Below are 22,261 nucleotides of genomic sequence, written 5' to 3'. Positions count from 1 at the left end.
TATCGTCCGGTTAGCGAAGAAAAACAACATGCCATTTCTCGGAACATTATCATTTACACATTTCCTAAACCTGGTATTATTCGTAGTTGAGAACCTTCAATCTGCACACTCAAACCAATAGAGCCTAGATGGAAGCCAAATTCGCAGACATTCTCCTCCATGGGATAACATTTTCCTTGTGCTTGAAAGAAGGAAGAAAAAAAAAAAGGCACTCGGACCACGCTTCTCAAAATATCAACACAGTTTTAAAGTTCAAGTTACGTATATATTTACTGGTCGTTGTAAACAACATAATAAAATACAGAGGAAAAGAAGACATAACTGATAATTCAACTGGAAAACACCTGAATTCCTTTGCGAGTTTAATCAAGCTGAGTTAAGTTCTGCTTGGGGCTGTTTTGCTCGGGTTCAAGGAGGTGAGGTGGGAGAGGTTGGGTTTGACGAGGAACTGGGGTCGAGTTGACTTTTTTTTCCTGCAAGAGTTGACTCATGGTACACAAAAACAACCTAAAGGGACAAGTCCAGATCTCCTGGAGCTAAATCGAAGAATGTCGCTCACCTACAGTGCAGTACTTGTAGCGCTTGGACCCGAGTAGTCATATATTGCTCAACTAGATGTAGAAGTTAATTAAGATAATACAATGAACCAAAGTATAAGGCCAGCATTGAAAGAAAAATATACCTTGAATAAAAACCCACAAATAACATCGGAAAAAAATAGCACAGGAACAAATAGAAACAACTTTCTAACAAAAAATATATTTAAATTTTTCTGAGATTCAACAAAGTCCAATCCAAGTTCTGCAAGAGAAAATAGTATTGTCTTGCATTCTATTACCCCTGACTCGCCAGCGTCTCTCATGAATACTAAAGAAGGAAAAAAGCCCAAGCACTATCCTTCAATGATTTCCACAAGAGAAGAGCTAACAATGAGCTTGATAAAGACATACGTCAAAGAATTAAGTCTGTCAACTGGCACATTTCTACAATACTTTGCATTTGCACAACAAATTATTATTATTTTTCATATAAGGATATAAATGTAGATAACAATGCTTGTAATATAAGGCTATGTATCATCATATAAACTACCTTATGCTTCTCAATATAAGTCTGAGGATCAGTTAGCTAATCTTGATGTTAGAAAACGAACGGATCTTAAAAATCCAATACCTATGTATAAAAGAAAAAAAATTCTTGCCCTAGGAGGATACACGTGTATGCATTGCCCATTATATATAAAAGATCTTGGTAGAAATCTGCCAGTTGACAAATGTACAGAGCTAGACATTTCAGTAATAATACTGACCAAGGACAAATTCTCTCAAACACACACACAAACACACACACACACACACACACACACACACACACATATATATATATATATATATATATATATATATATATATATATATATATAATATACTGTATATATATTTATACATATTCATATAAGTATATTGAAGAAAATTCGTCAAATGAAATGTACAGTAACAAATATAAATTTCTCCATAAATATTTAGATTATATATCGTGCTACCCAATGTAGCACTGATGAAAGCCGAGAGTCAATGGCTAAAACTGCTATCGGTGGAATATATGTAAAGGTACAACATAAGTGATATTTGTTTTTATCCTCGGAATATTATGTGTTGACTTGGGATGATAGAAGCCGGATGTTTATCAGTGTATATTGATATTCACACACACGTGTGTGTGTATATATATATATATATATATATATATATATATATATATATATATATATATATATATATATATATATATATATATATATATATGTACATACATACATACATACATACATACAGAGAGAGAGAGAGAGAGAGAGAGAGAGAGAGAGAGAGAGAGAGAGAGAGAGAGAGAGAGAGAGAGAGAAAAGAAATGATCTCTAGAAATTCGATTAAACTACTATATTAGGATTTTTAAAGATTTTAATATCAGCTATCAGGACGGATATAAGAAATAATACAAAGCAAATATAAAAGTTTATAGATAAACCATTATTCTAACTCAACATAATGCAAAGTATGAATGGCTGCAAAAATAAGTAAAACATCAAATGCAGTAAAGAAGTGGAGACGAAAGTAAGGAGATACCAAATTATCAAGAAATTTCTTTTAATATGAATTTAAAACAACTTCATCTGCTTATTCATTCCCAACATAATCTCGATCACATCTAGCTGCCACATGACTCACCTCCTGAATAATTCATCTTTATTATACATTCTTGGGGTCCTTCACTTCCTTTCATTCTTCCTTCACTGAGGCAGCACAGTTAAAAGCGGCCGCCGGCCACAGAGGCAGGGCAGTGAGGGCACTGTCTCACCTCCCTTGAAAACATTGGTGCCCCGTTTCCCTGTATTCATTGTCTCCTTTACCACCAAATCCCCCTTTTCTTCATCTTCCAAACATCTTTCTCCCTCATCTAGTTCCACCAACAAACCTTGGCTTCAGGTAGGTCACTTCCATGACCACAGGTTACGACTCCCGCTCTGGAATACTGATGTTCCGAAACAAAGATAGGTTCGCTGGCCAGTGTGGAAAGCCCATCCGATCCAACTCTTGAGTAGTACAATGAAAAACGGAGATGGATGGGAATCGCCGCCACACACATTTATGCGCGCCTCTTTACCATATACCATCCGTCTTTTTCCCGGCCACGCATATTCTTAAACAGAGAGAGAGAGAGAGAGAGAGAGAGAGAGAGAGAGAGAGAGAGAGAGTTCTAAGTTTGTTCATTTTACAAAGGTCGTGTTTTTTCGTTACGACGTTTTATTAGTATGTTTCTAATGCATTTCATAAACAAGATACTAGCCTACACGTCACACTATTCCAATTTATTCATTTTAGTTTCCAAACTATATGTGATATATTAACAGTTGAATTTTCCATAACCTTTTTTCCATTTATATGGTCTATGTCATCATATAAACTTAATTGAATAATAATTAGTGCAATGACATTGAAGAAACATATGTAAGCAAATGTGACTCGATATTAATCGTAATCTATCGCTTATTTGTTAATCGACTGCTTTCCATTTATGCACTTGTTTGTATATTCATCATGCTCCTTTTTCTAATTGTTTACCAAGTCCTCAGAATTCTCATCTATTATCTTACATAGAAAATAACTTATTTGCTAATTGCAGGATTTTTCAGTTCGTTCCATAAGAATACACAATGGCTAATAATATTTTATTATAATAATAATAATGAGAAAAGAACAAACGATAAAATATCAATCGCAGCGATTTAGCACACCAAACTCGAAAAGAACCTTTTGATCTTCAGATATAAGAATTCTATCAACAAAATCTTGTTTTCATAGTCTTTTATCCATTGCATCTTGCCTTTTCGCCTTATTCCGAAACCTCTATATTGTCCTAGTGTGTTCAGTTCACAGAGTTCCTTATACATTCGGACGATAATAATAAAATACATTTTAAATTTTAAGAAAACATTTCGAAAATCTGTCGACAATATTTAGGGTTTCAGAATTACGAGGAGGATGAGAGGGTATGATAGATAACATTTGACAAGAGGCCTCGTGGCGCAATGGTAGCGCGTCTGACTCCAGATCAGAAGGCTGGGTGTTCGAGTCACTCCGGGGTCATCACGAAAACTTTTCTGTTGCTTCTCCTTTGACAAATGGTCTACCACATGAAAAAGGCATGTTTATGGTTCTTATATTGGTACCACAAGTTCTTGGCCACAGCGCCCAATCGTTTCAATCTCATTCAATAGGCACATTTTCTCTAAACTTTAAGACTGGTAGTCTAATAATTGTTCTCTATCTGATCAATGTAGGAAGATTTCAGCTATATAATATAATCAATACATGAAATATAATATAATCAATACATGAAATATAATATAATCAATACATGAAATATCTCTTCGTAAAGTTTATAAAATGTGAATACGGTTAGGGAAATTGAAGACATTCTGCGAGTGTTGACAGTGATAATCAAACAATGAACGAACATTACCCATTGTGAAACGTTAAATGCTCCGGAATGAACATCATAAAACAACCGTGGAGGTCCACCTACGGGCCAACCAAGGGAAAGGCCCGTGCCAACAACAAGTGTTGGCTTTAATACCCCAACAACAACAACATAGGTCCTGTAGAAATTAGGGTTCCCCTGCTGTACAGGACCAGATAAGCAGCCCTTTACATAAAGAAGGAATAGTTATCGCTGTTTTTGCAAAGCGATAACTTCAGAATAGTTTGCCTGCAAGGAATATACTAGGCACAATTTCTTAATAGACAAACTAGCAACATACAACAGGAACGACTCGCATACAATCTGTAATACTATATCATTAATCTCAATTTTCTTCTTATTCCATTCATACTTTGGAAATTTGACAAATATCCACAATTTATTGTAAAGTCTTATAAATTACGTACCAGTAATACAAATATAAATATCTGTACAATTATTTGGTATTAATTCTAGCGCATGTTGACGGACTAAAAATGAGAATTAAAGATTTTCAGATATAATTTTATCTAAACATATTCTTGTGAGAGCTGCAACGTTTGAAATGAAATAAGACTAAAAAACTTTGGTATCTATTCATACCATATTTTGTGTCAAACTATGTCACTCGATTATCCTCAAAAGTGTACTTGCAACAAAAGTTTTTATGTTGAACAGGTTGACTCTACTCTTTCTTCACAGTCTACATAAGGCAGATTTCTCTTGAAGTGCTTTCTCATTTGGAGATATGTTTTATTCATTATTTCTCATATACAATTTATTCATCTCCTTATTTCCTTTCCTCACTATGGCTGTTTTCCTTGTTGAAACCCTAGGACTTATAGCAACCTGCTTTTCCAACTAGGGTTGTAGCTTGGGTAGTAATTATATATATATATATATATATATATATATATATATATATATATATATAAACATATATATATATATATATATATATATATATATATATATTCATATATATATATATATATATATATATATATATATATATACGAAACTAGTCAGGACTTAATCGTACATTTCGTATTTTCATTTTCCCTGTGGTTCTTCTACATCTGAGCATCACGTTTTCCTGTGATTTTTATGCATACATATATATACATACATACATATATATATATATGTATATATATATATATATATATATATATATATATATATATATAAACCATATATTATACACCTAATATCTTGATTCTCTGATCCCGAGGTAGAGAGAATCCTATTAGGGGGTGTACCCTATATGGCTTACATGAATATATATAAGAAACACATTTAAATAGGCAAAGTTATCATTTTATATATATATATATATATATATATATATATACATATATATATATATATATACATATATATATATATATATATATATATATATATATATATATATAAATTACTCTGTACATGACCGTTTGTTACCCTAGCCGGGTGCAATCCTCAAATTAGCAAACGTCAACAGAATGCTACATTGCCCTGAATTTAAAGTTATCATGAATGTATAAGCTATAAAAGAAAAATGTCTAAGCTGTCGAGAATTGAAAGAACTGATGAGTGAAAAACCTTAAATGCATTTCTCTTTTGAATGGGTCCTAAATTCCATATATCGCAATGCATCCATCCTTTGAGAAGGATTGGATGCTAGAGGCCAGAAGCATTTTATTCTGGTTATAAAAAATCCTATCTAAGCAATATAACTTTATAATTAAACAAAATACTTCTAAGTTAGAAAAAATGGCTTTAAATACATGTAATATTTCCGGTTAAACATTCGTCTCCTTTTTTTTTTACTCATGTCTGGCATGTTTCCCGTTTTAACAATTTCACTTTAAGAAGGGGACTGGAGAGCAAAACGAAAAAAGAAAGTAAAAAAAAGGGGAAAAACACAAAAAAAAAAATCCAATCCAAGGATTTAAATGCAATTATAGACTCTCCTTTTACCTTCTTTGCTTTTTTTCCCAGCAGTGGATGTCGATTACCATAACAGGAGGCAATGACTAACACACAAACTATCCAGTACATGCAGGACGCTCACGATTGCCCCATTAACCGGATGGGGAGGCTGGGTACCGGCAGGATCCCAGTTCCCTCCCCCAAAATACTCCCTCAGCGCCATTTTTGGGAGATCACACTGAATGCTACAAGGAGAGCGCATGGCTTGGCTTCCTTTTAATGGCTGGAAATAACCTTAATTGGCGAGCAAGCCATCCTAATTTATACTCGAGGTGTGGCTTCCAGCGGTATCGATAGCAAATACATTTAAAAAAGTCTAATTGGGAGAATCTCTCTCTCTCTCTCTCTCTCTCTCTCTCTCTCTCTCTCTCTCTCTCTCTCTCTCTCTCTCTCTCTAATAAGTCCATATTTGGAAAAACTAAAGAATTTATGTACGTATAGCGATTATTGAGCGAAACTTGGCAAGCAAATGGCAGTATCTACTTTTTCTTGAAGTTGTTCTAAATTTCACAATCCCTATATCATCATTATGCTCTTAATTGCTATCGCTCACTTTATACCTGTGTTTTTACCCTCTTACCCAATTTCTTAATTTTATATATTGTGCGTTTGTATTATTATCATCATTATTATTACTAGCCAAGCTACAGCCCTGGTAGGAAAACCAGAAAACTACAAGTCCAAAGGCTCCAACAAAAAAGGTAAGTAATGAATAAGAAATTAAAATATTATAAGATCAGTACCAAAGTTAAATTAGTTCAGTCGTACAAAGTATAAAACAAGACTTGTGTCAACCTGTTCAACAGAGAAGAATCTACCAAATGTTTGGACTTCTGAAGTTCTACCAATTCCACTGCCACATTAAGAAGATCATTCCACAATCTGGTCACAGATGTAATAAAACTTCTAGCACACTGTATAGTATTGTGCCCTATGATAGAGAAAGAATGAATGTTAGAATTGACTACTGCACACCTAGTACCAAGTACAGGATGGCACAGTCGTAGGAAGATCTGAATCCAATGGATGATCTGAATTACAAAAAATCTTAAGCAACATGCATATAGAACTATGCGAGCAATAGTTCCAGAGATCAATATAAAGATCAGGAATAGGGAATTTATTAGACCACAAGTTTCTATCCATTAAATTAAGATGAGAGTCAGCAGTTGAAGAGCACATGGGTAAAACATACTCAAAACAAGGTAGAATGAAAGAATTAGCATTTCTTCAGGGTAGACTGATCACGAAAATTTTTTCATTGAGCCATTTTTTGTGCACTTCAAGGAGAAATAGACCGACTGTGCTTTCAAAAAGTAAATTTGGAATCAAGAATCCCGCATAAAATTTTACATGAGTTGTATATAATCAAAAAGATTGTGAATGTAAAGATCAGGATGTTGAGGACTCAATGTCCTCGACCTACTTACAAAATCATACTTTGTTAGGGTTTAACTGCATGCCCCATAATTAACACCATGTACTAATTTTAGCTTGAGCTCTATTCTTTCATCTTTTATTATAAAATACACATTTATAATCTTACAGTTTATAACATATATACATCATAGTATATTTACATAAATATTTTCTTTTTATTTTACATATAGTGTATTTACAATTGAAATTTTACTATTTATCTAAATATGTTTTTAAATAAAAAAAAAATATATTTAGTCGTGAATACTTTTTTAATAGAAGTTTTAAAAGAATTTTCGACATGTTTAACGAGTCTTTCGCTGCCGTAAGAAACTTATTTTTCAAAGTTTGCTTTATCTGTGTTTGTGGTCTATCTATGTTTTTCTGTGAAAAAGAATAATTTTACTGAATTTGCAAGTAGGTTATAAATATGAAATCTGTTTATTATTCTTATGGAACAACAAACAGACACACTCTTACATATATACATATATGTGCATTTATGCATATGTATACATATACATCAATAGTCGTTTAGCATAAAATAATTTAAATCAGACTATATGATGAGGCCTGGTCTGTTAGTTTTAAATATAACTTATTATTCTAAGAATTCGAGATTCCTCAAAGGTCAGATTGAGGTGGATATTGCAAGACATTTGTCACCCCATTACTTTTCATTTCAATGTGTATAAAATTAGAATTCTGGTTCACGAAATATGTCTAGCGACAGTGAAAAAAATTAGGTATAGCAATGACCCCATAATTATTAACAAAGACTAGATTAACACGGACTTTATGTGTTAACCCAAATTTCTATATAACCTTCAGTATAAAAGTGAAAATAATAGTTACTATAAAATTAATTTGCAAGGATCAAAGTAAAAACACACGCACAAATAGATTTTGTCTATTTTCAACTAGACTCCAGAAAGTTCCTCATATAAAAGATGATGCTGAACTTATCGGATTTCAACGTGATGCACATAGGGCGAAGTTGCTATGATCAATCTATACAAAGTAAATTATAAACATCCAGTAACTCATATACATAAACGATACCAAGGTGTTACACGGGAAATGGGAAAAATAATAACACGAGTCACAATCTGTAGACACGTTTTACCGCATACTAATGAAACCACATAATCCATCACAACTCACCATTTACAAGAAAAAAAAAAGTGTCACGTTACGGTGAAAAAGATTCTTTGTAACATTAAAAACAAAGATAAATAAACAATCAAAGAAATAAATAAAACACAAAGAGAAACCTCAGATCTAGGTAACTTGGACTCCACTACTACTTTATTCACCGAATCAGAGAATTAAAGAGAACAACGGTAAAAAAAGGGCACCGGACACGTATACAACAAGAACAACGGTGCACAAAAGGATGCACGTATAATCTCACAAGGTCTAGCTGCTGCCCTCGCCTTTTATGGCTCTCAGAAACCCAAGACTGGCTCCTTTGGTATCTCGCAAGAACAGAGCGCTATTTAGTTCTAGTTGTAATGAATGTCGAACTGGGATGTCGATCTGACTACATGGTCTCTGGATGCCTCAAATGAGAGAGAGAGAGAGAGAGAGAGAGAGAGAGAGAGAGAGAGAGAGAGAGAGAGAGAGAGAGAGCTACTCACTAAATTTCACCGTTAGTATTGTTGCGGTTAAACAGAAAACATCCATTAGCAGAAAATTCTGAAAAGTCAATGACTAAGTATTCCAATCCAATCATTATACATGAAGTTAACAACATATAATTTTCATTTCAGTATTTTCTAACGCAGACCAAATTAGATGGCCTAGAAGAAGAATGGAAAGGTCGTTCTTTTACACAAACCCATGAACTTTTAACATCGAAGTGACCTACCACATAACTGCCTTGTCACAAACTCTCAAATTTGACATCTATGCAACACTAAGGAAGAGAAAAGCATACTTCCCTTTTATATAGCGTATTGTTGCAACGCAAAAACAAATACGGAATGAATACTACCTTCCTGATATGGAAGACCACATTGTTGATGGTTGGGCTATCAAAGAATTTCTCTTTCTCAAAGGTGCAGCTCGACATCCAGCATCTAATTGGAATAGTCCACCAACTATGTCAGGTAAGTTTAGAGTCACCTTTTCTTCTCTCAGCTTTATTTTTCAATGGCTTTGGGCGACAGTAATGGAATTTTATAAAACTATCTATATGGTATTGTAAATGAATTTCATCATTATACGTAAAAAATAAACAGGTAAGAGAGTATAACTTTTCACCAGCAATCAGAATAAAAATAGCATCGATCAAAACCAAGTACAAACACCTGAATCAAAAGTCAAATACAGAAAATCCTGTATTTATTTATCCGACTGTGATATCACTATGAAAGTCTCCATAGAGAGAATTCCGCATGAATTTCTTTTTACGACATGGGTACACACCATCAGATGCTTAGATTTCTGAGGTCATCAGATTAATTCCTTGAAGTCCAGCTCAATGGTTCGTTCACAGAAGAAAATCCACAAGCGTTTCAAAACTTTCCTATAAAAAACAAGTACGAAAAGTGCACCCATCGTGCAATTCGAGACAATCGCAAGGAGTAAACAATAGAAGTAAAAGTGAAAGAACCTTCAAAAGTTGTTGAAAGAACAAATGAAAATAGTAGAAGTTATTCCAATAGGTACTTGGAAAAACAGAGTTCGAACAAATTAAATGAATGTGTGCTTGTTGTACTTGTTGTAAAGTGCAAAATCCAATTCACAATAAATGAAAATCTTAACAAAGAAGTTCTGATGTAGTAAACACAATAAAGAAATATCAATACACACGGTTAGTAAATAAAGAAAATAGAGGTGTGAGCCTATGGGTTGCTGATAGAACAACAAGATTATTATATCTAAACTCATGAGCTGATGATAAAGCAAGGAAAAGTAAGATATGTAATTTAACACCATTTGTTAGCTGAAAAGTAAACAAAATTGTCGAAAGTAGCTCCATGAGTCTACTGATAAAGAAAGTAAAAACAGGAATAGTGATTTCTTAAGTTTTCTGATAGGGCGACCTAAAGCAAGGAAAGTAAGCATACAGTAGTTTTGAGATGAAGAAAACAACTCCATGGATAGCTGATACAGAAAACAAAAGTTTACCTATTTGTTTCTTGATAAAGTGAATTCGGTAACTAGTCGTTAATTAAGGTAAAAAAGTAATAAAATTCCTAAAATGATTTTATCATTTATGGATTGTGAACCCCGAGAAACTATTCAGCCCTGAAGTTCAACTTGGGGATAACGGTGCAGTATGATGTAAAAGTAATAAGAAGTTTGGCAGCAAGATGGAAGAAAGGAAGCCGAACGGAAGCATAGTAAAGGGATAAACGATGGTTGCAGCTAAGATCGAATGTACTCTTCAAAGGCAATTTAGTAATGCTTACAATGAAAAACAATAGATTATTATTATTATTATTATTATTATTATTATTATTATTATTATTATTATTATTATTATTTTATTAGGGTCCAACTTTATGCCCCATACTTTGCACCATGCACTAATTATAGCAAGATCTCTATTAAGGGATTCAGCAACACTATATCTACATTAAGGAGATCGAATTGAGGCAAAGAGTAGCATTATATGCATATGCAACGAGCTTGTTTCTAGACCAAACCACATATGTGTATATAGTAAGAAAATTAATGGGCAACGAACACAACCCTAAGGAACACCAGATATCACATTCGTATTCCCACTACGGTCCCTATCAACAACAAATCGTTGCAATCAATTATTTAAAAATTTAATAATGATGTCAAGACAAGACTCACCTACTCCCAGCTGGTTGCGCTTGAAAGCAAGGCCTCATGATAAAAATAGTCAAAGGCAGCACTAAAATTAAGGCCAATCATACGCACTTTGACTACAACCAAGGAATTCTTGTACAGCATTAGAGATTGTAAGGTCATCTAAATGCTCCCAGGCCTTTGTGAAAGTCAAATTTCAAACTAAAGAACAGATTATTACCTTAAGCATACCTATTTAAACGTTTTGTTAAAAGTCCTTAAAAAACTTATTAAATGTGGTAGTTATGGATATTGGATTGGCTAGGTCTATTACAAACATATTTACCTAGTGAAGTAACATTACCAATTTTCCAACAAGTGGAAAAAGACATCTTACTACCTTGTGGAAAATAACAGGCAAGTTAGGAGCTAAGAAATCAGCAGTCTTTATAAATAACAAAGGAAATATACTATTTGGGTCTGCCCCTACATACACATCTTATTACTCTGTTCATTGCAAACACATCAGCCACAAGGGTTGCCTTTTCCCTTGGATAGTGAGTGACAGAGCCATCTGGTTTACGTAAGGGAGGAACCGGTAAGTCTACACCAAAGAGAGGAGATTTAAGGGTATCCCACCACTTATGTTCCTGGGTTGTACCAGAAAGGGTTTCTTTTATGATTAAATTGCATTCCTTTTCAGTTGAAGCAAAAATTTTCTGAGCAGTTCTTAGCCGAGTATAGCTATTCCAAGTCAAATCTTATCTGCTACTCTTCCACAGATGATAGGTCTCCTCTTCTCCACATATGCACGACTACATTCATGATTGAAGCAGGACTTGTCTTCCACTCTGTACTTTTGCACACAAGAAGGGATACACTTATAAATTATCTTTTCTAGACTCTCATTCAAGAGAACAACAAACACAACATCGAGTACACTGGCCCTCTGAAAAGGGAATCACACGAATACTAAGCAATTTAACAAAATGATTAAAAAACACTTAAGTAATCTAAAACAATGATGATGATTACTTGTTTTTGTGGGTATTATTGCTACCAATAATAATAATAATAATAATAATAATAATAATAATAATAATAATAATTTTATTATTATTGTTTTTATTACAAGCTCCGCAATCACAAAGGGAATGAAAACCTAATATCACTTTTTAGCATTTAGTAACTTAATTTTACTTTTGTACGAGAGCTACAACTGGATAAAGGTTGATGCAGTCCATTTTCAAATTCTAAATGCCTATGGAACAAAAGAACATTATTGTAAAGATTACACTATTTGGCTCGATAAATTAGTAGAATAACAATATACTTATAACCATAAGGATAAACAACAGAACGTACCTAGTGGAAAAAAAAAACTGTGAAGCCGTAAACCTAACATTTCAATTTAACACAAAAAAATGTTAAATCACAAGACCTTCAAGAAATCTATTAGAACAAAATTAATCGATTCACTATGAGTGTGTTTAAGCCACAGAGACGAAATTTGGGGACCAGCTCTTCATATGGATATGAAACACGCCTGACTACAGGGCAGAAGTCACTTACAGGGTGAATAATAAAGAAATGCAACTAATAAAACCAAAAAGCAATAAAAATATAAAGGAAATCCTTACGTGGACATTAAGCAAGGGAAAGACCCCCTACAGAAGACGGAACTCTCTTTACACCATAAAAACTTCACAAGCTAAATGCTAACGACCTCCAGTATGACTCAAGTTGGGCTCCTGAGTGGTCTCCCCGGATGCCTTGGTGACCACTTTTTAACATTAGGATCCTACGGCAGCAGTGCCTCCCGGAGCCTCTGCTAGAACAGTCACTGTTACTGTTACTGTTATCTTCTGCGATTACCGTTACCGCGGGATTATGGGGATTTCTCTCCAAAATCCAACGGAAAAAGAAAAGGACGACATTACCACCAAAAAGATCTAAGCCCTTTCCAGAATTCTTTAGAATTATCTTTCAGACTTTTAGGAGGAAAATGAGGTCTTGCATTAGTATATAGTATACGAAAGGGGCGGCATTCACACGCAGTCCTGCACATAATTTTCTCTACAATGTCGGACCAGAAATTACAACGAATAGTCAGATAAAGAATAAAATATTGGTAAGGCAGTACATCAACTTAGACAATTTACTTTATTTCAAATGATATCTGATAGCACACTTATAGACTTGCATGCGGAAGATTATCTAAATACTTTGACATTCGTTTAATCTCATGGTTTTTTTAACTACTGTACAGTCGCCGATTTTTATAATAATCACAACCTACAATACATTTCATTAATTCTATTACAAAAATCACAAAGAAAGATACTACCACTAGAGAGTTATTGGATCCTTTGACTGGCCAGACAGTAATGCATTGGATCCCTCTCTCTGGTCACGGCTTATTTTTTCTTTGCCTACACTTACACAGAATAGTTTGGCCTATTCTTTACATATTCTCGTCTTTCCTCATACACCTGACAACAATGAGATACTTAACACTTCTTCACCCAAGGGGTTAATTACTGTACTGCAATTTGTTCAGTGTACTTTCCTCTTGGTAAGGGTAGAAGAGACTCTTTAGCTGTGGTAAGCAGCTCTTCTAGGAGAAGGACACTCCAATATTAAACCACTGTTCTCTAGTCTTGGGTAGTGCCATAGCCTCTGTACCATGGTCTTCCACTGTCTTGGGTTGGAGTTCTCTTGCTTGAGGGTACACTCAGGCACACTATTCTATCTTATTTTTTTTTTCTTCCTCTTATTTTTTTGAAATGGTGTGTTGGGCAGGCTTAATAGAAGGGCCATGGATGCCTGGTGGTTTATCAAGAGGTTGTCTTTTCCTTTTTCTGATTCTTTTTCTTCTCAAAACCATCCTTACTGTCCTCCCTTCAGTTGAAGTGGCTATCCTGGAGGGTATTTAGCCTTGCATGGTGTATCGGCTCCTCCATGTTGACCAGTTTTTCCGACTTTTTACTATAGTCTATGGGTATCATCAATCACTTTGCTTATAATTCTGTACGTATTGTTTTTGTTTTAATTCTTGTTAATCTAGTTTTTAAGTATAATGTCTCTTTTTTATTGCTATTAATTCTTATGCTGTCTGGAGACATTGAGCGAAATCCGGGACCAGTACGTCCTAGATTTCGTCAATGTCGTCTTCTGTATTGCAGTGTACTTTCCTCTTGGTAAGGGTAGAAGAGACTCTTTAGCTGTGGTAAGCAGCTCTTCTAGGAGAAGGACACTCCAATATTAAACCACTGTTCTCTAGTCTTGGGTAGTGCCATAGCCTCTGTACCATGGTCTTCCACTGTCTTGGGTTGGAGTTCTCTTGCTTGAGGGTACACTCAGGCACACTATTCTATCTTATTTTTTTTTTCTTCCTCTTGTTTTTTTGAAATGGTGTGTTGGGCAGGCTTAATAGAAGGGCCATGGATGCCTGGTGGTTTATCAAGAGGTTGTCTTTTCCTTTTTCTGATTCTTTTTCTTCTCAAAACCATCCTTACTGTCCTCCCTTCAGTTGAAGTGGCTATCCTGGAGGGTATTTAGCCTTGCATGGTGTATCGGCTCCTCCATGTTGACCAGTTTTTCCGACTTTTTACTATAGTCTATGGGTATCATCAATCACTTTGCTTATAATTCTGTACGTATTGTTTTTGTTTTAATTCTTGTTAATCTAGTTTTTAAGTATAATGTCTCTTTTTTATTGCTATTAATTCTTATGCTGTCTGGAGACATTGAGCGAAATCCGGGACCAGTACGTCCTAGATTTCGTCAATGTCGTCTTCTGTATTGCAATATTCGTGGTCTTCATGCAAATATCCAAGACCTTACAGTTGCGTCCAGACAGTATGATATTCTTTTGTGCTCAGAAACTTTGGTTTCTAATATGAGGCACTCATCTGAGCTCCTTATAACTGGTTTTAAGAAGCCAATAATGTTGAAACGTGATGCCATCCCTAGGGCCAGGGGAATGGCGGTGTATATTAGGACAGAGTACCCTGCTTCTCATAAGTCCTGCTATCAATGTGGATGTCATGAGATTCAGGTAATAAAAGTTTGTGGCAGGCATAACAACTTTTATTTATGTTCGATCTACCGGAATCCAGACATGGATGATTCTATCTTCGATTGTCTTCTTACCATTATGGCTAAGATACAAGAAGATGATAGAAAGGCTTCTTTTGTCTTTGTTGGTGATTTTAATGCTCACCATAGGGAGTGGTTAAGTTCTATCTCTCCTACCGATCGCCATGGCTTAAGAGCTTTAGACTTTGCCTCTGAATCAGGCTGTGAGCAAATCATAAATGAAGCTACTCACAGGTCTGGTAATTGCTTGGACCTTGTATACACTGACTGCTCTGGCGTTATAACTGGTAAGGTTGGTTCTCCAGTCGGGACATCTGATCATGCCTTGATTTCATTATTAGTGAAGACTGAGCAGCCTGTCCCTGATATATCATATTCTTGTAAAATTTATATGAAATCCCAAGCAGACTGGAATGGGATTTTACATGATCTTTTGTGCTTGAATTGGTCACAATTATATAATAGTGTAGATCCTGTTGTCCCTTTGAATGAGAATCTAGTCAACATAATTGATAGGCGTATCCCTTCTCGTGTGCTAAGGTACCGAGTGAAGGACAAACCGTGGTTCAATGATGATTGTAGACGTGCTTTTTTGGAGAAGCAGGAGGCCTATCAACTTTGGAAGGGTAACAGATCAGATTTGACTTGGAACAACTATACTCAGCTTCGAGCTTTTGCTCAGAGAGTTTATGCCTCAACTGAAAAGGAGTACAATTTAACCATAAAAGAAACACTTTCTGGTACAACTCAGGAACATAAATGGTGGTCTACCCTTAAATCTGCACTCTTTGGTGTAGATGCAACAGTTCCTCCTTTACTTAAACCAGATGGCTCAGTCACTCACTGTCCAAAGGAAAAGGCAACCCTTTTGGCTGATGTTTTTGACAGTAAACAGAGTAATGAAAAACTTGAACTTCCTCATTCCTGTTTTCCTGAGGCTAAACTAACTAGTTTAGCTTTTCGATCTCGTGAGATTAAAGCTCTGTTGATGGACCTTGATGCTTAGGGGGTGTAGACCCAAATGGTATTTTTCCTTTGTTTTTTATAAAGACAGCAGATTTCTTAGCTCCAAAGTTATATGTTATTTTGCGCAAGTTAGCAAGAAGAGGAGCTTTTAGCACTAGTTGGAGAATTGGTAATGTTACTCCTCTATGTAAATGTGTTTGTGGTAGCTCAAGTCCCACTGATTACCGCCCAATTTCCATAACTCCCATATTATCTAAAGTTTTTGAACGTCTTCTGGCAAAACGTCTTAATAGGTTTGCTGAAGGTAATCATCTACTCCCTAGTTTGCAATTTGGTTTTCGTAAAGGCCTTGGAGCATGTGATGCCCTTCTTACAATCTCCAATGCTGTACAGAAATCCCTTGATTGTGGTCGGGAAGTTCGTATGATTGGCCTTGATTTTAGTGCTGCCTTTGACCGTGTTAATCATGGGGCCCTTGTTTTCAAACTGAAACAGTTGGGAGTGGGTGGGTCGTTTCTTAGCATTATTATTGATTTTTTAAGTAATAGATCTCAAAGAGTTGTTGTTGATGGGCACCATAGTGATTATAGGAATGTGATATCCGGTGTTCCACAGGGTAGTGTTCTTGGCCCATTACTTTTCATACTATATACACATGACATGTGGTTTGGCCTAGAAAACAAGCTTGTTGCATATGCAGATGATGCTACTCTCTTTGCATCAATTCCATCCCCTGAATGTAGATCTAGGGTTGGTGAATCCCTTAATAGAGATTTAGCTAGAATTAGTGCATGGTGCAAATTATGGGGTATGAAGTTGAATCCTAACAAAACTCAAAGTATGATTGTAAGTAGGTCAAGGACGGTGGTTCCTCAACACCCGGATCTCAGTATTGATAATGTTTCTTTAAATATGTATGACTCTTTCAAAATTTTAGGTGTGATTCTCGACAGTAAATTTACTTTTGAGAAACATATAAGGTCTGTGTCTTCTTCAATTTCACAAAAAATAGGCTTATTGAGAAAGTCTTTCAAGATTTTCGGTGATCAATCTATTCTGAAGAAGTGTTTTAATTCTTTCATTCTACCTTGTTTTGAGTATTGTTCTCCTGTCTGGTCTTCAGCTGCTGATTCTCATCTTAATTTGTTGGACAGAAACTTACGGTCTATTAAATTTCTTATTCCTGATCTAGATATTAATCTCTGGCACCGTCGTTCAATTAGTTCATTATGTATGTTGCATAAGATTTTTCACAACTCTGACCATCCTTTACATTCAGATCTCCCTGGACAATTCTATCCTGTTCGTAATACTAGGCAGGCAGTTAATTCTAATAGCCAGGCCTTCTCCATCACGAGGCTCAATACTATGCAGTACTCTAGAAGTTTTATTCCAGCTGTGACCAAGTTGTGGAATGATCTTCCTAATCGGGTGGTTGAATCAGTAGAACTTCAAAAGTTCAAAGTTGGAGCAAATGCTTTTTTGTTGACCAGGCGGACATAGTCTTTTTATAGTTTATTTATGACATATTTGTTTTTGATGTTGTTGATAGTTTATTATATGACATGTCTGTTTTGACGTTGTTTCTTATTTTAAAAATGATTTATTGTTAATTTGTTCTCTTCATTTATTTATTTCCTTATTTCCTTTCCTCACTGGGCTATTTTTCCCTGTTGGAGCCCCTGGGCTTATAGCATCTTGCTTTTCCAACTAGGGTTGTAGCTTGGATAGTAATAATAATAATAATAATAACTCGTATCTAAAGAAATGTCTCGGTAAATTTGTAGAACCTGTGCCTGTCATGTGATAGGGCCCGATATAAATTGGCTGCCAAAGACCTATATTTTTATCGCTTTCTCAGATTAATAAATGTCTACTTCCTCTGTTATCTCTACCTCTCATACAAACAACCTATTTATCTAAAGCAAAGCGTTACAAGAAATACAATTTTAGCTTTATCTATCAGACCTGCTCAAAGAAAAAAAGTCATCAGTTTATTGCTTCCAAATTGAATAATTTATACCATACTAATGGTTGGCGTTAATTTAGCAATAACAAATTTAAATTTGCACTGGTGAAATTTTAGCCTGTTATTATTGAAAATATTTAGGATGGCCTTTCTACCCTTCCTGTTCTCGATAGCAATTTCTTGTCTTAAACTTTTATTGCTTAAATGTTATGATTGCAAACTAGAGGTAATCTACGAGAGATTTTCTCCGATAATTTATCAGTAGACTTCCGATCTCCTTGTATATCTCTATTTTCATTCGTTTCAGTAAAGAAAATTCTATTCCTTGAATGTATTAATACCATGACATGTTAAGGGAATAAATCAACCTTAAAAATTTTAAACTTATGGTAATTTCAGTATTTTCTGGATAATGAACACGCCAAGTACCCTAACAAATAATTTTGCAAAGGCATATACAAAATCAATCAATTTACGCTATGTATAAATATCAACTCCCCCACCCAAGCAAAGTGCGCGCGCACACACCTAAACCAAACCAGCTCTAGCTAATATATCATTCAGAACAGCAAAAGCCACGGTTACAAGTGGGTGCATCTGCAGCGTTTGATGTTCTTTAGGGGATGTGAGAAAACCCCTCTTGAAGAAGCGCCAATATTTGTCCGATTTTGGACACAAAGCCTCTGCCCTCTTCCTCTTGAATTAGCAATTCTGGTTAGCGGCGATTTGCAGTTCACCAAAGAGAATAATGGGTTGATAAATACAACATCAAACAATAGAAACCAAACACGTGAAAAGTTAACAGACGACTGTACATCACCATTCATTTGCATCTCTCTCTCTCTCTCTCTCTCTCTCTCTCTCTCTCTCTCTCTCTCTCTCTCTCTCTCTCTCTCTCTCTCTCTCTCTCTCTCTCCTAATAAAAAGTGGACTTAATAAGTTCGATTCGAAATGGAGGCCATAAAGTAAAAACTCCAGAAATATGTTCCTCTTAAAAAGGACGATAGTGGTACTTCTTAATAGAGAATATTTGACCTTAAGAACGTTGTTCACAAGACACTATGATGCCCAAGACGCCAATAAAATTCATGATGGCAGTGCAGTGAGAGCCAATCCATCATCCGTGTTGACAGCTGGATATCAGGATGACTGCGGATGATTGTTATCATCCGAATCTCGTGTCTCTCAGGAAATAGAATATGTAACAGATACAGATTAATCTAATTGATTGAACATTATATTTCCTTATATGTTCTCCGAGGAGAACTTGGCAATGATTTAACACATGTTATGAAATATCAGATTTGCTTCTTTAAAGATAAAAATTCTTATAACATATCTATTTCATATTGGTTTAAATTACCTTCCAGATGTTTTCTGTTCCTCCTGCAAATGAGGCAACTTTAAAAATATGAACTGTCGCTGCAACGAAATTCTATATAGTAATTTGCAAATACTCTTTGTAATACTTTTTTATCACGGTTTCATTTACAAAACTAAAATGTTTGATTAGGATATGATTTTTTATGAAGATTGTAATGCATACGAATTTTTATAGGCCTTTATTCTCTCTCTCTCTCTCTCTCTCTCTCTCTCTCTCTCTCTCTCTCTCTCTCTCTCTCTCTCTCTCTCTCTCTAAGGCTCTCATTCTCTCTATGAAAAAACGCTGATTAAGAGACGTCCAAGAGAATGAAATTCGAAAATTCATAAACCCGATTAAATGCTATCACAGATTCATTGCTAAAATACAGGGAAACCGTACCAACATCCATTTGCTTCACCCAAAATAAATGGCTAACAACTGAATCTTCTAAAGAGAAAAATGGATTACTAAAACCGTTAACCCAAAAAACTGGGTTTTCAAAACATCTTCAATATCATCGGGAATACACAGGGTAAATGAAAAAATAATTACAAGCAACTCGAAAGATTGAAAAAAAGAGAAAAGTAATTTCTACCGATAAACAAATAGGAATAAACATTGCATTTGTAGAACCTTTTCACTAGTTTTCAAACGATACTGTTTGAAGGAATATTTATCACTATCATTGCATGTCTTATGACCAATTTTTTTTTCCTTTTTTAAAAAATACTGGAAATCTCTTACAATAAGAAAAAACAGAACAAGCACACACGCACAGGTTGTTTACCTATACATTACTAGATCACATAGAGTCTTCGTGATTTACTTGCAGTGTGTATTTAAGCCTTTAATAACCATGTTTGATTGCAATCATCGGCTGAACGATCAAATTGAATAATTGCTTGCGCTTCGTCTGCTTGGCTTTTATGGACGGAAAGATTCCGCTTGGGGTAGAATGCAAGATTGGAAAGGGGGAGACTTGCGAAAAATGAAGAGGAACGGGAGGGGTTGCTATGGTCATTTTACAGCTTAATGGGAGAAACGGTTATTTCTGGTTAAATATTGCACTATGGTTACCGGTAATCCATAATTATTACAGAACCCTCCCTCCCATCAATACCCTATTTTTCTTTTTAAAGGGCATCGCTGAAAATCAAGATTTTAAAGCATTGCCTATCTTTTACTTTAATGACTTAAAATTCAATAATATATATATATATATATATATATATATATATATATATATATATATATATATATATATATATAAATGCCTACAAATACCGTAACTATGATGATCAAATAACTTTTAGTTCTAATTTTAACCAAAACTGTTACAATGTCACCCAGCATAAAAATACCAAATTTGAATTTTGTTTTGAAATCAAACCTAATCTTTTTCTTGGTCTTTCTATATTATCAAATAACAGATCTTATATTTACGGATTTAATCAGCGCATTATAACTATTACAACTTTTCACCCAGCAACAAGTTACTTGATACCATTTGGTATCTTGAACAAGATGAAAAATTACATTACCTTTTCAATAATTAAATACTAAGGTATCTAATATCATTCCACTTATACTGGTATATCATTAATACACTTTATGTTATTTCTTGAATCAAGTATTACTCCTGGCACCAGGGATAAATTTCACTTTCGGACAAGATAAATTTCTTTTTATTTCACAGGAAACCTACAAACCATTTTTCAGTGTACTGTGTACTAGCAGTATACCATAACATTTTTCATTGTTTAGAAGTGTATAACTACATGTATTATATTCCTAAGGTGCTCTTGAGAAATTTCTACCTTAAATGTCGAGTAATACCGGTTTCATAAACAATGAACATAATTGCAGCAAATTTCTTTTGAAATTAAAAAGGCAAATTTTAGCAGAATTGACCAAAATTTTTCCTATTTCAGTGAAATATCAAATATGTAGCATTACTTTTCCCTATTTAATCCATCTGAAGATAGCAGTAATGGAACAATGCCTAAAACTACATTTGCAAAAATGGCACAAAAAAAAAAAAAGTTAAAGTTACTTCAACACATATGTACAGAGGAACCGATGACAAATGTACCTAAACTGGATCAAATTTTTCTCTTGAAAATATTATATATGAAATTCATATTAACAAAAGTATTATGCACATATATGCCATGCAAAACTAGGCACATCAGGAAGAAAGATCATGAAATTTTCCATTAATGTAAGTAACGGAAACAAAGATTTCCGGGACCTGCTTTACAAAACTTACATAAAAACAGATCACAGAAAACAATATGCAAATTATAAAATAAGAATGCGGTGAAAAAAGCTTCTGGTTTTAAAATCAACATAAAAGCTCTTGGAACGGAAAAGCCCACCGTATAGAGAGGTGGTAATGGTGGCCCAGCTGAACAGAATGTGTGACAAATTAAGTTGTCTATAAGGTTTATCTTACAATCATCATTTAACCAGTTAACATTATAGTGGTTGTTCAGTTCAGTCTTGGAATTAGATTAATGTGAGGGAAAATGCTTTATATATATATATATATATATATATATATATATATATATATATATATATATATATATATATATATATATATATATACATATATATATACACACACATATATATACATATATATATATATATATATATATATATATATATATATATAT

General features: G+C 34.4%; 1 protein-coding gene and 1 non-coding gene across 3 annotated transcripts in view; one reads left to right on the top strand and one right to left on the bottom strand.

Annotated features, from left to right (window-relative positions):
• Positions 1 to 22,261, bottom strand: part of LOC137640057 (uncharacterized) — an 897,648-nt gene that overhangs the window by 847,840 nt on the left and 27,547 nt on the right. The gene's annotated exons all lie outside the window — the stretch shown is intronic.
• Positions 3,573 to 3,644, top strand: TRNAW-CCA (transfer RNA tryptophan (anticodon CCA)). The gene has a single exon. It is a non-coding gene; the product is annotated as a tRNA-Trp (tRNA).

Source organism: Palaemon carinicauda, chromosome 4 (genome assembly GCF_036898095.1).
Source record: "Palaemon carinicauda isolate YSFRI2023 chromosome 4, ASM3689809v2, whole genome shotgun sequence".
Classification (NCBI taxonomy): domain Eukaryota; kingdom Metazoa; phylum Arthropoda; class Malacostraca; order Decapoda; family Palaemonidae; genus Palaemon; species Palaemon carinicauda.
The sequence above is the reverse complement of the archived record's forward strand: the minus strand, read 5'-3'. Positions and strand labels throughout refer to the sequence as shown.